Genomic DNA, 10,463 nt, shown 5'->3' with positions numbered 1-10,463 from the left:
GCTCTTTTTAAAAAATAATTTAAATAATAAATATCTATATTAAAAGTAATTTATAAATAAATTATTTTATTTTTAGATTTTTAGTTCTAAAAGTGCTTATTTAAAAAAAATATGATAAAAAATTTATTATTAAGTCATTAGTCATTCTTGTACTATGGTAACATGTTTTTTTAAAATATTATTCCATAACGAGCGTATTCTTAGCGTACTCTTAGTCTAGTAAAAACTTAAAGTAATTTATAAATAAATTATTTTATTTTTAGATTTTTAGTTCTAAAAGTGCTTATTTAAAAAAAATATGATAAAAAATTTATTATTATAAAAGAAGTCATTCTTGTACTATGGTAACATGTTTTTTTAAAATATTATTCCATAACGAGCGTATTCTTAGCGTACTCTTAGTCTATATATTGGTAAAAACTTTATAATCACAGATAAAAAAATATGAATAATAAAAATAATATTTTTTTAAATAATATTCTAATAAATTAGATTGACTTTTTTTTTTTTTCTAATCCTCTTTAATATTTTCTTGATTTTAATCAGACGCCATCAGGACATTGGCACCCACATATCAGGGAAGACGGATCTTAGATTCTCACAGAATTTTGGATTGCAACGATAAACGAGCCTGCAACGTTTATCAACACTCTTACGGAATAATTATCCGTCTTGTAGCGAGATTTGCACTTACAGGATTGGAAATTCTTCGAAGGAGGATCCTTTCGCTTAAGGTTGGACTTTGGAGGCTCTCCTCCACCGATTCCTCCTCGTTTATCTCCCTTGGAGGAAGAACCACTAGGAGCGATAGTAACCTCAGCCATTTGAGAAAAGAAGATAGAAGAAAACTTTACACCGGAGCGGTTTTGGATTAACCGCTTCCCATGCTATTTTATATCTATATGTAAAAGGAAAAGTTTCACGTTTATTTCGATGAGGGATTTATACTCAAATAAATTTTTTTGCCAAAAAAACGTTACCATGGTATAAAGAATTTAGGAAAGAAACGAAGAATTATTTAAAAAATTATTTTTTTTATTATTTATATTTTTTATTTGTGATTATAAGATTCTTACCAATATATAGATAAGAGTACGCTAAGAGTACGCTCGTTATGAAATAATATTCTAATAAATTATATTAATTTTTTTTCTAATCTTCTTTGATATTTTTCTGATTTTAATATTTTCCTGATTTTTTTTCTAATAAGTTATGGAGTGTGCACATTTATGTTATTGAAATGCACTTATTTTATTCATATTCATTTGCAGAGTAATCTGGATTTAAAAGGCAGCAAGGGGGAGTACTACTACTACATTTGATTTTCAACATCAGCAAAAGATTCATGTCTCTAGTTCTCACATTGTACTACTATTTGAAAGTTTGTACAAACAGATGCACTTACATTCACTTTTGTGATGTGAAACTCTTATTTGATTTGTGTATCCTAATGTAATTGAACCACTTTTTGTCATGATTTTTGGGAATGCCACACTTTTTTTTACACAAGTGAGGAGTTTCTAGAGTTAAGCCCCACCTTGGTTTCTGAGATTGGCGAGTTGCACTGAATTAGTACTTGAGATTCCAATTGCACTAAATTAGTCCCTCAGATTCGAAAAAATGCACCACGTTAGTCCTTCTTCTAATTTCCATCACCCGAGCACTGACGCCGTCAGTGACGTGGCCAGTTCTTGCCACGCTGAACAGAATGAAACGAGGTGGTTTCTAATTTGGTGCTAAACACCTCTTTGAACGACGTCGCTCTTTTTAAAAAATAATTTAAATAATAAATATCTATATTAAAAGTAATTTATAAATAAATTATTTTATTTTTAGATTTTTAGTTCTAAAAGTGCTTATTTAAAAAAAATATGATAAAAAATTTATTATTATAAAAGAAGTCATTCTTGTACTATGGTAACATGTTTTTTTAAAATATTATTCCATAACGAGCGTATTCTTAGCGTACTCTTAGTCTATATATTGGTAAAAACTTTATAATCACAGATAAAAAAATATGAATAATAAAAATAATATTTTTTTAAATAATATTCTAATAAATTAGATTGACTTTTTTTTTTTTTCTAATCCTCTTTAATATTTTCTTGATTTTAATCAGACGCCATCAGGACATTGGCACCCACATATCAGGGAAGACGGATCTTAGATTCTCACAGAATTTTGGATTGCAACGATAAACGAGCCTGCAACGTTTATCAACACTCTTACGGAATAATTATCCGTCTTGTAGCGAGATTTGCACTTACAGGATTGGAAATTCTTCGAAGGAGGATCCTTTCGCTTAAGGTTGGACTTTGGAGGCTCTCCTCCACCGATTCCTCCTCGTTTATCTCCCTTGGAGGAAGAACCACTAGGAGCGATAGTAACCTCAGCCATTTGAGAAAAGAAGATAGAAGAAAACTTTACACCGGAGCGGTTTTGGATTAACCGCTTCCCATGCTATTTTATATCTATATGTAAAAGGAAAAGTTTCACGTTTATTTCGATGAGGGATTTATACTCAAATAAATTTTTTTGCCAAAAAAACGTTACCATGGTATAAAGAATTTAGGAAAGAAACGAAGAATTATTTAAAAAATTATTTTTTTTATTATTTATATTTTTTATTTGTGATTATAAGATTCTTACCAATATATAGATAAGAGTACGCTAAGAGTACGCTCGTTATGAAATAATATTCTAATAAATTATATTAATTTTTTTTCTAATCTTCTTTGATATTTTTCTGATTTTAATATTTTCCTGATTTTTTTTCTAATAAGTTATGGAGTGTGCACATTTATGTTATTGAAATGCACTTATTTTATTCATATTCATTTGCAGAGTAATCTGGATTTAAAAGGCAGCAAGGGGGAGTACTACTACTACATTTGATTTTCAACATCAGCAAAAGATTCATGTCTCTAGTTCTCACATTGTACTACTATTTGAAAGTTTGTACAAACAGATGCACTTACATTCACTTTTGTGATGTGAAACTCTTATTTGATTTGTGTATCCTAATGTAATTGAACCACTTTTTGTCATGATTTTTGGGAATGCCACACTTTTTTTTACACAAGTGAGGAGTTTCTAGAGTTAAGCCCCACCTTGGTTTCTGAGATTGGCGAGTTGCACTGAATTAGTACTTGAGATTCCAATTGCACTAAATTAGTCCCTCAGATTCGAAAAAATGCACCACGTTAGTCCTTCTTCTAATTTCCATCACCCGAGCACTGACGCCGTCAGTGACGTGGCCAGTTCTTGCCACGCTGAACAGAATGAAACGAGGTGGTTTCTAATTTGGTGCTAAACACCTCTTTGAACGACGTCGTTTGTATGTGATGAGAAATAAAACGTTAGGCACCCTTTTTTTGTTTCTACTCTTCGTCTTCTACTTCTCCATCAGTGCAGAGAAAAAAAAAGTTTCTCTTCCATGAGTGACCCAAAGTAGCAACAGGTGGCTGCAATAGGATTTTTTGAGACCATTGGGACACGACGTTCGCTGTGCAGTTGTCGGAAGAGTACGTTTGCCACTACAGGGATCTTCTGTGTCGTCACTGAGGTTAGTGAGGATAAAATTTTTTTTTTCAAATTTAATGGAATGCTGTGATGTGTGTTAATCATGGTTAAGTGTTTTGTATATTGTCAGTTCACAAGTTTTAAAGCTGATTTTGTGTTAGGATTTTATTTTGATGTTTTGTGGGACTGTGTTTAGGGGTTTCTTTTTATGCTCTGTTCCAATGGTGGAAGAATCAGCACCCATCGAAGGCAATAAACCCACTGCCCTGGCTGATAATACTTCACTACCCAACATCACAGAACCAACAAATTCTGATGAAGCTGTCTACGACAAAGAGAGACCAGGAGTTACAGTAAGATATCACTTCAATTCATCTCTACTATAGGAAAAAAAGAAGGTTAATTGTGATTGTAGTGTGATGGTTTCGATTTGGGATTTTTAGTGGCCAAAGCAATTGAATGCCCCACTTGAGGTTGATGATCCTTAGATTGCTGATATAATTGAGTTCGAAAAAGCTAGGCAATAGAAGGTAATTTATTTACATACATGTTATGGTTTCATTTTGGATTTATATATTGGACTCCTGCTTCTAGTCCAATTAAAAAATTGTTGCCTTTCTTGTTATGTCTAGATTAGTTAATTAATGTTTGTTGGATTGCACGTGTTTGCTGGCTATTTTTTTGGGTTGATAGCTACTTCGATTGAGCTCAAAATCCCTATTTGCATATTATGCATGCTATATGTTTGATGAAATGCTAATGTGAAATTATTTTGTTTAATTCTTATGTTTGGTCAACATTTATCTTAAATTCTATTCTCATTAGGCATTATAATTAGAAATTATGCACTTTTATGGGTTGAATATAAATAATTACATACATAGTTACTTGTTCTTTGATGTTATTAAGCAATTCAACTTGATTTTCATCAAGATTGCCACTTTTGAAACAAGACCTGTGTTAATGTGATTTTTTTTTTGTTTTTGTGATGAATAAGTAAGCTTCTCTACTCTTGAATGGATTATGGTTGTGGTGCTAGGCAGAAAGACTATGTCAGAAACGTGCCCTCGAGGCATTTAGGTTGGATCCAGCTAAATGGGGAGGTAACTACACAATAACTATATTGGTATACCCTTTTATTTGGTTTTGTTGATTGCACATTATTTCATCTTGTTGGTCATTGGCCTGTTGTTTTAATTGTTCTAAACTTGCAGGTGGACATGATCTATTCATTGTGATTACCTTTTTTTAATTTTTTTCCTCTTTCTTCTTCTACCACTTGAGGCACACGAGTTTTTGTTCAGAATTCAGAAGTAGCATTTAGGTTGAATTCTCTTGTAGACTTTTTGCTGGTTAAATTTCAAAATGAATGCTCATGAGCTTTCTTGATATTCAATAGATTCTTTTAAAATATTTAGGTGTCAATTTTTCTCATATGTTATTACCCATAAACTGCAGTGAACGTTCAGCCTCTATTTGAATCTCCTTCAAATTTTTAAGTTTATATTGCATTGCTAAAACCTCATGACAGAATCATGGCACTTGATCTTCTTCATGGTGGACATCTTTCTCATGGATACCAGGTATTTTCAATTTTCATCATCCACCATTTCCTGTGATAATGAAATCTATCAAGTTCATGGATTATTGGTAATTTCTTTTGGCAATTTCTTCAAGGATTAGATAGAAATCACTTTGTAGTTATTCATAAAAATTTAATGCTTTTATTACATATCTATTTATGTATAATTCTTATTAGTTGAGACTTTGTTAGGGTTAGCCTCTGTTGTGGACCACCGGAGAACAGAGCGGCAGCCACACCCACATCACTCTGGAACACTCGATGCTTTACTGGTTCCTCTGGAGATCTTTCTGTTTGACCGCCGAAAACTCTGGCTCCCACTTGCACTCATGATCCTAAACCCAAAAAGCTGCACAGTGAGGAAGAAGACGAAGAACCAGGAAAAGTGGGTAGAAGAAGAAGGGGAAGAAGTTAGGGCAGAAATCTTGGTTATAAAAGGAGACAAGGACTAAATTGGAGCTAATCAAATTTATTGCCATGTCATCTAACCGTTGCTGGGTCCAGCGTGGCAAGAACTGGCCACGTCACTGACGGCGTCAGTGCTCCGGTGACGGAAATTGGAAGAAGGACTAACGTGGTGCATTTTTTCGAATCTGAGGGATTAATTTAGTGTAATTGGAATCTCGAGGACTAATTCAGTGCAACTCGCCAATCTCAGGGACCAAAGTGGAGCTTAACTCGGAGTTTCTATTCTTAAGTTTTAACTTATGTATTACTGCATGTAAAGCCTTTTTAAATTCACACGATTTTAATTTATTCTGGTACTTCTAGCATTCAATCAAAGATTCTTGTTTCAATTTTAATAGCATGATACATTTTCATTAATTATACAGATTCTGTTAGCAGACATGAGTAAAAATGATTTGAGTAATCATTTAAGCACAATAATACAAGCCTGCCTCCATTGAATTTATGCATCATTACCAAGTTTTATTTTTCTGTCTCTCTACCTACATATGCACATGATTCTTCTATTGGTAGAGAGAGAGGGGCAGAGAAATAAAACTACTCTCATTATTGTTGCTCAACAGTAGCCCATGCCCCAGCAGTGTAAATAGAATCAACTTCATTTGTCTCTCACCATTTCAAAATTAGGTGTAATTTATTCAATACTTAGCTACATTATCGCATGACTCATCATAAAACTAATTTATACTTTGAGTGAGTTATGGTTTATGCATTTAAAAATAAAATATTTATACTATAATCCAATCTAGAGATAAAATAGAAAACCAAAAAAATTGGATATTAAAATGTGCAGAGTCACACTAAAATTTAAAGTTAATATAGTGAATGTAAACAAAATGAATTTAAAATTTTTTTAATTGACAAGTTAGAATAGTAGACTAATGACTCTATGGTCAAGTAGTAAAGATAATTAAAAAAGATAATTTCACAACATCAAACATTTCAAATTCAAGCATATATTCAATCTTAACACTTTTAAGTCATGTCAAGTAATTAGAACAAGAAAAAGTATAAGGTATCAATATATTATCTATTAATTTATTGTCAATTATAGTTAATTATTATATTTTAAACACATATATAAAAAAACACATCCAAAAAATACATCTATAAAAATACATTTATTAGACACAGTTATAACAAAGACATTTTTATTAGATATATCCACAAAGATATTTTCATTAAACATAGTCATAAATAAAAGTTGGCAGAAGTTGGTAAAAATACTATTGGTACTGTAGCAACATTGTTAGAACAATCAGACTGATAATTAATGTCACCAAAAAATATATTTAAACAAAATTACTCTCAAGAATGAAATTATTTTAAAACTAATTAATTATTAGTTAGCTAGGAATGCGTAAAACTATTATTTAAAAAAAAAAGGTAAATTATTAAATTGGTCCCATTTGTTTAGGCGTAATCTTGTTTTGGTTCTTAAAGTTTAAAGTGTCTTATTTGAATCAAAAAAAGTTTCATTTAGCTTCAATGTAGTCCCACCGTGAGTTCAAAGTTAAATAATTAATGGAATGTCCTATATGACAGCAGTATAAGAATAAGATCGATAATCTGGAAAACAAGTACGAGCTCCAGAGGCAAAAAATCAACCGTATTTATTTATCATTTTTCTTACAATTTAAATGAAATATTTTCTATAAAACCAAGGAGAATGATAAATAAATGTATTGATGCATCCACGGTTGATTTTGTACCTTTAGAGCTTGTATTTGTTCTCTAAATTATCGACCTTGTTCTTGTACTGCTGTTATGTAGGACATTTCGTTAATTATTTAACTTTAACTTCACGGTGGGACTAAATTGAAGCTAAATGAATTTTTTTTTTATTTAAATAGGACACTTTAAACTTTAAAGATCAAAACAGAATTACGCCCAAACATAGAGGACCAATTTAGTATTTTACCCTTAAAAAAACAAAAAGCACATTTTATTCCATAAAATCTACTTAATATACTAAAACTGGTTTTCCCCCGGCTACTAAAGGTGACGTGTCGATCTCTCATGCCTCCGTTTTCCCTCCAAAACGAATAAATTTTTTTTCTATTCTAATTATCGTTATTATTCAATAATAATAATAATAATAATAATAATAATCTTTTCTTTAATTAAAACACTCATCTAATTGAATTAATATAAATATTTAATGAAAATAAAGGATAAATTTTTTACTTTGAAGGATAATACAATCGAATATTCTTGAAGATTTTAAAGTTGTAAGTATATATTCTTTCTATATTAATATACGCATGCATATTACCTCCTTTTTTTCATAAATGGAAAATAACATTTACCCGTTAAATTTGTTAGTTACTCAATCGATTCATCTTATTTATTGTGATTGAGATTGATATATAAACAAAGATTTTTTTTCTTCCATTAATTTTAGTAAAGAAATTCATGACGTAAAATAAAATAAAATAAAGTTAGTATCTACTTTTTTTCTCAATATTTTTTATATTTACGGTAAATATTAAATATAGAAATTTTTATATTTATTAATATTAATTATTGATTATTTTTTCATAAATAAATTATATTATAATTTTATGTTAAAGTCATTCTTCTATTTGCTTTTACTAATTTATTATCTAACTATTATATAAAATTAAAACCGTATTAATAAATTTAATATTAAAATTAATTTGGCTTTTTATTATTTAGAGTGTTTTTCAATCAATAATTTTATACTCTTTATTTTTTTTTCAGTTTCATTTTGAATTTTAATTTAGTACACAAAGGTAGTGAAATTTCATTGATACTGAAATAAAGTTTCAAAAGGGTCCATAAGGTAGAATAAGTAAAATAATGTGATACCCACATTGCAACATCTAAATAAAACAACTTAGAATCTAAAATATTTATCTTTCTCTTTCTCACCGTCTATTATATTATCTATTCTATCTATTCTATTATATAAAAATCGAATTTTTACCTTTAATGATAGAATCAACATAGCATGCTTCTACTTTATTTTGTTTAACTCATTAAAGACAATTCATTATGATGAATTAATTATATCAACTAATTGATTTGAATAGATATTTAAGTATCACACAATTTAAAATTAGGTATATTAATTATTTGATTTAATTTTTATGATATATAAATTTAAGAAATAAATTAAAATAAGATAATTTATTACTTATTTAAATTGAATACAACAAATATAAATTAATTTAGTTAAAAATTTACTATTTTCTAATCTTCTATACATAAAAATGACAAAACAAAATTATAAAAATAATATTTTTATCACTTTTGCTATTTTAATTTTTTTTTTTGCTTTTTTATGTATAATTTTATTTTATATTAACTTTGTTTATTTAATAATAAAATATACTCATATTAATTCTATCATATAATAATATATTTTTCTCCTATATTAATCGAAGAATTTTAATAGTTATCAACTACATCTAATAGAATAACTAAGAAGTGAGAACTACGAGAAGTTAAACCTAGGTTCAAAATGTTGAAACAAAGAAAAGAAAACGGTGGATATATGATTAGAGAAAAATGTATAATAATGACAAAATATACTAAAATTGGATTTTTTCTCCAACTAATAAAAGTGAGGTGTTAATTTCTCATGAATTCATTTTTTTCTCTAAAATGAAATCATTATTTTCTTTTCTAAATTTATTTTAGAAAAATATATTTATTATAATTATATTACAATTAACATTTAACGAATAATGCATGATTATACTAATTTAGAGAAATATTTTTATTATAATTATATAAAATCAATATTTAATACATTATCAACTAATAAAAGTGAGGTACAATTCCTCATGAATTCATTTTTCCTCCAAAATGAAAGCACTATTCTCTCTTCTAAATTATTTTAGAAAAATATCTTTATTATAATTTTATTACAATATTACAATTAGCATTTAATGAATAATACATAATTATAATAATTTAGAAAAATAAAGTCCAGTAATTTATCTTCCGACTGCACACGTGTGTAGAATAACTTTTAAGAAGGAGTCATGTATAGTAAATACGGTCGATGATTGTAAAACTGTATGCTAATATTGATATAATATTATTTTAAGTATATGTTTTGCAGGCATCAAAGAAAAGTGTTGAGTTGTTTTTTAGTAGATTTAAATTATTTATTGTTTATTAGAGAATTTTGTGCATTAGAATTCTCTAATAATTTATTATTTATTTTGAGTTAATTTTGATATGTTCTTACTTGACAGTAAAACAACATATAAAAATTTGTTGGTGGGTCTAAGTATTATTAAGTTATTTATGGTCACATTGAGTATATATGTTTGATTTATTGATGAAAGTAGATTACTAAAACCAATTAATAACTATTTTAGGATTAATATATTTAACACTAAATTAATAAAAAACAAATAAATCATAACATTATATTTTTATTAATCAAATTATTATAATTTAAATTAATCTTAACAAAATAATTTAAAATTATAATTTTAATCTTATCACGTGCATGACACGGGTTAATACAAGTTTAAATAACAACTTTAATCTTATCACGTGCATGGCATGGTACGGATTAATTGTTCTTCATTTTGAGCTGATTTTGATATTTTCTTACTTCACAGTAAACCAACATATAAAACTTTGTTGGTAGATTTAAGTATTACTAGATTATTTATGGTCATATTGAGTATATATGCCTGATTTATTGAAAAAAGTAGATTAAATAACTATTTTATAGTTAATACAATTAACACTATATTAAGAAAAGAAAAACAACGCATACAAGTTATTCTTTTATTAATTAAATTATTATAATTAAAATAAAATTTAACATAACAATTTAAAATTATAATTTCAATCTTATCACGTGCATGGCACGGGTGATTAAACTTGTTATGTATTAAAAAAG

This window comes from Arachis ipaensis, chromosome B02 (assembly GCF_000816755.2).
Source record: "Arachis ipaensis cultivar K30076 chromosome B02, Araip1.1, whole genome shotgun sequence".
In the NCBI taxonomy this organism is placed as follows: domain Eukaryota; kingdom Viridiplantae; phylum Streptophyta; class Magnoliopsida; order Fabales; family Fabaceae; genus Arachis; species Arachis ipaensis.
The sequence above is the reverse complement of the archived record's forward strand: the minus strand, read 5'-3'. Positions refer to the sequence as shown.